At 37.6% G+C, this 7500-nt stretch overlaps 1 protein-coding gene across 4 annotated transcripts in view; it reads left to right on the top strand.

Annotated features, from left to right (window-relative positions):
- The window catches only part of LOC138026071 (tetratricopeptide repeat protein 28-like), a 26438-nt gene that overhangs the window by 2036 nt on the left and 16902 nt on the right, over positions 1-7500 (top strand). For 3 of the 4 annotated variants that reach the window (XM_068873260.1, XM_068873257.1, XM_068873258.1), the window contains 2 exons: positions 1362-1411; positions 1773-1837. The gene's annotated coding sequence lies outside the window, so the exon portion shown is untranslated. The remainder of the gene's footprint in view (positions 1-1361; positions 1412-1772; positions 1838-7500) is intronic. The other variant, XM_068873259.1, reaches the window with a different exon arrangement.

The following is a 7500-nucleotide window of genomic DNA, read 5'->3' as shown; positions in this document are numbered from 1 at the left end:
TCGATCGGTGCTGACTCGGGGTTACTCAGAATAAATCCAAATTCCCCTTTGCAGGCGTCGAAGCTAAGACTTTGTGCAATAAGTTCTCATAATTAGAAGGTCAAATTATTTGATTTTTAAAGCTAAGCCCAGCAAAAAAGAGAAGAATCCTAAAATAAAAGTAAGTGAGTGATGGCCTTAACATCAAATGCTTTAATATGACGAAATGGTTATTAATTATTTTTGTGTGTTATCCTGGATTAGTATTCGAGGTCTCTTGGTATCATTTCTAAATCAAAATTTTTATCTTACTTCTTTGCATATGATATGTACATGTATGTAGTACGATGGCCCAAGAGGGTTACAATCCAGTTTTAATTTTCGCAGTCCAGTTTTAATTTTTTACAGTCCAGTTTTAATTTAAAATAGAAGTGAGTGACTGATGAGCTTAACATCAAATTCTTTTATGACGGAATTATTATTAATTTTTTTGTGTGTTATCTTGGATTAGTATTTGAGGTCTCTTGGTATCATTTCTAAATCAGAATTTTTGCCTTACTTCATTGCATATGATATGTACATAGTACGAGGGCCCAGGAGGGCCACAATCCAGTTTTAATTTTCGCAGTCCAGTTTTAATTTTTCACAGTCCAGTTTTAATTTTGCACAGTCCAGTTTTAATTTTATGCACAGTCCAGTTTTTATTTTGTGAGTCGTCTCCAGTTCTCTCACAGGTCACAGGTCATTGTTTTACCAATACAGAAAGTATCCTAAACATTCACAAAAGCTGTCCTTAGCCCTAATTAGACCTAAACAAAAGCTTCTAGGCCAAAGGTTAGCTTTTGCGAATGTTTAGGATACTTTCTGTACTGGTAAAACAATGACCACTGATCTTTGACCTGTGAGAGAACTGGTGACGGCTCACAAAATTAAAACTGGTCTGTGACCCTCCTGGGCCATCGTAGATATGTTTATATCAGAGTCAGAATCTGGAAGAAAGATTGTCTTATAACCTCCCTTGCTCTTACTGAACAACTGTTAGCCAATCAGGATCAAGTGATCATGCCTTAATTCTTGTTAACAAAAAAGTGCCCTTGTGATTAACAAAATGATGCCTTCTTTCTTAGCCAATCAGCATTCAGTAATTTTCGCCTGTATTTGAAAAACTTAGTAAATGAACATGTAATTGATACGCAATCAACCAGTTCTGACTATGTTTTACTTGCTTCCTGTTGTGCTCTCTAAACTTTCAATTATTGCTTGAAAGTATATTGGTGTTGTTTTCACATGAAGTTTGTAAAACATTCATAGTTATTCAATTGTAACTGATGCAGTCATGCAAACAATCCACTGATATTACTTATCCATTAATTCATTTGTAGCTGGATTCCTTGGGTTTCTGCTCAATCCGTTCCAACGAGGACATTGCAAGGTAATGAGACACTCCTAATTAATTATTTGTTTGTTGTTTGAGCGAACTATACTGCTTTCTTTTCTTGAATTAGTCATACACGAGAATCACATAATGTCTCATCAGCTTTTCAGTTTTCACAGTTACTCATTGCAATTGTTTTTTAACAAGAACAAGTAATGTATGAAAGTCAAATCTGAAAATTTCCTACTCAGCTTCTGTTGTTTTCTCTGTATTTTGGATTAAAGTTAGTAACCATGTCAGCACACATTCCTATTATGTGTATTTGTTTATTTTCTGGAGTGCTCACGATCATTCAAAAGCTTCTGGTTGTGACTGACGTATACACGCAAACAACTTACCAATATTGCTTGTGCATTAGTTCATTTGCAGGGGGAATCATTATTCCTGCTCAAGAGCTTGTAACGACTCGAGGAACGTTGCAAGGTAATTAGTAATATTAGCTTGAGAGGTTTAATAAAGAATTTGTTTCTTGTGTGATCGAACTATATACGTGTACTGCGCTGCATTCTTTCCTTACACATTGAGAGAGTTTAGTAATTGATGTATCTTGAATTGTTCCTGAAGAGAGAAGGTTTTAGCTTTTAGTTCGCTTAGATTCAAAATGAAGGTTGTCACAAAGAAAATTACAAATAAGAATGCATGCCATATTTCCTCTATAACAAATCCGTAATGTCTACTCACTTTAAAGTTTTACTTTAAGCTAAGCAAGATCAGAACCTTGTATGGGTGTGTTCCCATCACAATTTTGAACCTCACGGAACGAGACTATCAGTTGTTTGGAGCAATGGAACGGTAATTTCATCTCGATCCATGTTCAATTTGAACTGCCTCACTGATCAGAGTCACAGTTTGTGTAGGCGACGAGGCAGAGTTTTATTGATTTCATAGGCCCAAATAAACCTACAGTTTCGTAGAACAGAAACTGATTCGATACGCACAGTTTATTTTGGAACTCGCTGTAGCAATCCTCAATAATTAGAAACAGCAAATTGAGATAAATTAAATTCCTTAGGCCATGTGGCTAAGAGTTCTTTCGTGTTAAGGGTTCTTATGTGTTCTTATGTGGTTGGAACTAGATAAACAGAAATTAAACTACCTCAGTTAACTAACATTCTAAACTGTAAGATCTAAGGCTAATCACGCGATGCAGAAATGAACAAATAAAAGACACTTAAACAAAACGATGAAATGAAAAATCTTATTCTAAACAAAACTGGAAAATTTGAACTTACTTTAGTCTCAGAGATGTGAATGATTCCTAGATTTTTATTCATAAAAGATGATCTCTAGCCTTCCAGATGACAAAAAAGAATGAGTCGTAGCTAAGTATAATTAAGTTAATCTTATACCAATGAACTATTTGAGTATAACACGATACAAGAAACGTGAGATGTACAGTAGGAAACTACACAATTAGAAATATGTCACAAAAGCTACAAATTATTGGGCGTGCCTTGCATACGGAACCTGCACCCGCAGTGCGCTCGGCAGTCAAAACTGTGCTATCCTGTCAATCATTTGCCCTTTCATGGGAAACAGTGCATTTCAGTTGTGCGTAAATGACATTGTTGGCGATCTATCCTGTCAAGAGGACGTGACCAAAGTCTTTATTCGCGAAGTTAACACAAATAAATACATTATCAATAAGGTTTTGCCGTCTTCTTACACTTGATTCGAAAATACCGGCCTGAATTTGTCTTAAAATAGTTAGAAAAAGCACAAGTAACAGCCAAAGCACAACAGCTTACATTCGAATTCTGCTCGCCAAGAACCCAAGTTTGTTGACAAAAAAATGCCAAAAAAATGTTTTAAATGGTTTTCTGGCCCTTTATTAATTGGGCTCACGTGAATTTTAAATGGTGATCGGAAAAGAATTGTCAAGCTGACATGTCTTTCGTGTAAACATACATTTTCAAGTAGCAGAAATTTGTATAAGCACTACAAAACTTTTACAGGTCCACATCAGCTGAATAGCTGCCAAAACGTCAACCTGCTCAAACAAATAAATAACAAACAAACTGACCATTTTGCACAAGAACGTCAGCCCCTAACACCAGAAAGCCAGACTTAGACAGAGTTTTTTGGCGGAAGGCTTATTAAGGAAAATCTTCTTAGACTAGAGCTTGCCCTCCAGCAGTTTGCCAGAAAGGTGCAAACAAGCTGATTCGTGTCCGAAAAGAGCAAGAAGGGGCAGTGAAAATTGTGTTTCTTGTACTGTGCGAGAATTTATTCAAAACCCTCACTCCCAAAATAAGAAATTGCTGTGTCTTGCAGTTCTACAGTGAATTACTGTTATGTCAATAGGAGAATCCACATCAAAGAGGCACTTCCAGTGGTTTGAGGAAGAAGACAACGTTGCTAATTTGAACTGGGGAGCATAGGAACAATGTCAAAATATTTTAGGGAACAAGGAAAGATCACCAATTTAAATTTTAGGGATCAAAAAGCTGGGAACAAGTTTGAAAATAACTTGGGGAACAAGGAAACGCAAGCAAATATTTAAAGGGAACAAGGACCCTTCCCTGGGAGGGCCTCATCAAATGTTCTGCCTCTTTCATCCAACAGCTCAAACAAGCGATTCCAACAAGTTTTGAATGACCAACACAAAAGAAGACTCTCTTAGAGAAATATATTATTTATAATAACACTTAAGCATGCGAAACAATGCTCAGAAGCTTACGAGCACCCTCATGCCCATGTTTGTAAAAAAGAACCATGAAGCATTCCTTGTGCCTGGTTTAGGCATTAATTGTTTCATCTTTCAACATTGGGCAAAACCAAATTAACTCCATTCTCAGAAGGCACTGGGGAAAGAAGCTAGAAGAAAAAACTGGCCTTAATCCAATACCCCCAAGGTAATCCTTACAGAATAAGATTATTGATGGAACACTTTTGAGTGCCAACCTTGAGCCTTTTAAAACAAAAAAAACAATATTAATAGTCTTTAAATTCACAAAAAAATTATGTCAAACAGCATATTTAGTCTCATATTAAGTTAGCTTTGGCAGCAATATTTCTTAAAATATTCCTTAAATTTGCCACAAAAGGGCTCCAAAATTCAACCAGTTAAGTTTTTAGATTTAGATAGTGTATCTATGGAGGTCTCACACAATACCTAAAAATTTAATAGTTTGATGTGATGAAGACATTGACCGACCAAGCAATAAACAAACTGCAGCAATGTATGTTAGGTTCACAAAGTGGGAATGAAAAAAATTATTCCTCAACTGATGTTTCAATATGCATTTAAATTTAATTTTCTATCAACAATTCAAGGGGCTGACTTTTCAGTGTCTGTTCACCGGTATTGATTTACGTTTCCATGATAAGTTTGAAAGTTAATCTGGCAACGGCAGTGCCCTATAAAATGGGAAATAACTTTCTCAAAGCCATTGATAATCCATAAGCCAAAAACAAAAGAAATCACTACCGTGAAGGAAGTTTGGATATGTGGTCTTTCTTAATTGTCATAAAATTTTGCCAAATTTGATCCCAAATATCTCTTAAAATACTGATTCCTTCGAGAAGCAATATCAAACACTCAAAAGAGTGTTTCATGAGATATCCAAACACCTCGAAATCGGTTAAAAAACTCGCTTCTCGGTGTTTGGATATCCAATGAAACACTCCTTCTGGTTGAAATGGATCATATATGAACTGCGGATATGAAATCAAGTGAAGCTATGATCCTCGCAGTTATGAACGCAATTTTTGCAATTGTGTAAAGAAGCCGGAAAAATTCAGGACTTCAACAGGGTTTGAACCTGTGAGCTTGCGATTCCGGTGCAACGCTCTAACCAACTGAGCTATGAAGCCACTGACGTTGGGAGCTGTTCATTTGTGGGTTCCAATGTTCCCGTGAGGAATGAATCAACGATGAAATAATATCTGAAATGGATCATATATGAACTGCGAATATGAAATCAAGTGAAGCTATGATCCTCACAGTTATGAACGCAATTTTTGCAATTGTGTAAAGAAGCCTGAAAATTTCAGGACTTCAACGGGGTTTGAACCCGTGACTTCGCCATTCCGGTGCGATGCTAGCTTCACTTGATTTCATATCCAAAGTTCATATACAGTATGATCCATTTCATGTATCATTTCATTGTTGATTCATTCCTCACGGGAACATTGGAACCCACAAATCACCAGCTCCCAACGTCAGTGGCCTCATAGCTCAGTTGGTTAGAGCGTCGCACCGGAATCGCGAGCTCACAGGTTCAAACCCTGTTGAAGTCCTGAATTTTTCAGGCTTCTTTACGCAATTGCAAAAATTGCGTTCATAACTGTGAGGATCATAGCTTCACTTGACTCCTTCTCGTGTTTGATATATTACTAAAATAAACCCTTTAAACTAACATTTTACAAGGGACACCATTGTAGATGCCCTTCGTAGAACAAAGAATAAATTGAAAAAAGAGTTGGTCTGGAGCTTATCCACAATGAACAGTTGGTGACTGCATTCACCAATGCAGAGAAGAAACACATCAAGTTTCTCTGTCAGTAAGTACACAAAAACAACCTTTTTTCACTGAACTATCAAACAAAGCCCTCAGTTAATTGTGTCAAGTTATAATTATCAAGTTTTCATTTCACAGAGGAAGTAAAATAGGTGCTGATAAGACCTCATCCCTGCACTCAGTAAAGGCACATTTGCACTCAAATAAGGGCCAAGTTATATATACCAGATGCTTTTGATAATAATTTTACAGCACTGTGGATGGGTAGGGATGACTTTCCAACAGCCAAGATTTGTGGGGGAAAGGTCAACAAGCAGCTGACAGGGTTAAAAGAAATAGTTCATCCCATCCCCAACCAGTTATTATTGTGCCACCGGGAACAACGAAAAAATACAGGCACTGAAGAACAAACTACTCAAGAATGCATGACTCCCTTTGAAACGGCAAAACAGGATCCTCAAGTCACTAAAAAAGTGCTGCATGCTACATGGATGTTTGCAGAACGCTCACAAGTTGTAGTCATTGAAAAAAATACACCACTCCAGATCTGATAGATACAGACTGATGATTCCATTTGGAGCATTCCTTGGAGCAACATCAAGGTCTCAGTAGCGGTGTTAAATCGTACATGTGGAACACATTCCTGAGGTTCAACCACAAACGATGGTCGTGCAAGACTCACAAAGCATGTGGAACACCCAACCGGATTGTTTGTTGTTTGGCACAGCAGATGAACAAAAATTGTTCTCTTCAATTATTGAGTTCCAACCCTATAAGATCAATCTTGCCCAAATACAACAACAATTTCGGAAGCAGGCAAGCTCATCACAAGCCATCAAAGTTGACAGAAAGCAGCATAGTGCTTCACCTGAAGTTCGATCATGATAGGCACAAACAACACTGAAAGAACTTTATAAGGTCAGACAACCAAACGTGATTCACCCAACACTCGTTAGAGCAGCTCAGCTATCAGACATTGAAGTGCTGAACAAAGCAAGGGTTATTGTCATAACACTCAGTAACGCCTTCTTCTTCTACAGTACAAAGTTCAAAATCGATTCTGGTTGTTAATCACGTGCTAACCGAATCCATAAACTAGACAAAAGTGGATTGGCAAATTGACTGTCAGAACAATGCATGATTTCTGTCTCGCTGAGTTCAAAGAAGCGACCGTCAAGAGAGTCACAAGAGAAGGCTGAGCAAATGTCCATCGATCTAACCAATCAGAATGTAAACAATTGTGTGATGTTGGATAGCACAGTTTTTCCTGCTCGCTGAATTCTGATTAGTCATTTTAAATTTCAGTAGCTCTTGCCGCATGCACAGTGAAAACTAATAGTTTGCTTGAGTATGAAATGACATCTTGTTTTTCCTGCTCCATTTGTTACTTCTCTTACGCCCTAGCCAAACAAGAGTGAGAGTTGATGTTAGTTGAAACTGTCGCTCTCGTTTGGCCAGGAACTCTCATCCACCCACGGCTACTCTCATTGACTCTTTACAGCTCTCATCGAATTTGGAACTGCTCAAATTTTTCATGAGAGTTGGCGAGAGATTTGTCTCGTTTGGCCGCGTACTAGAGTTTGAGGGAGAGTTTTGCTGTCAGCAGTCACTTTTTCTTTTCCT

This window comes from Montipora capricornis, chromosome 12 (assembly GCF_036669925.1).
Source record: "Montipora capricornis isolate CH-2021 chromosome 12, ASM3666992v2, whole genome shotgun sequence".
Classification (NCBI taxonomy): domain Eukaryota; kingdom Metazoa; phylum Cnidaria; class Anthozoa; order Scleractinia; family Acroporidae; genus Montipora; species Montipora capricornis.
This window is presented reverse-complemented; position numbering and strand designations above follow the sequence as displayed.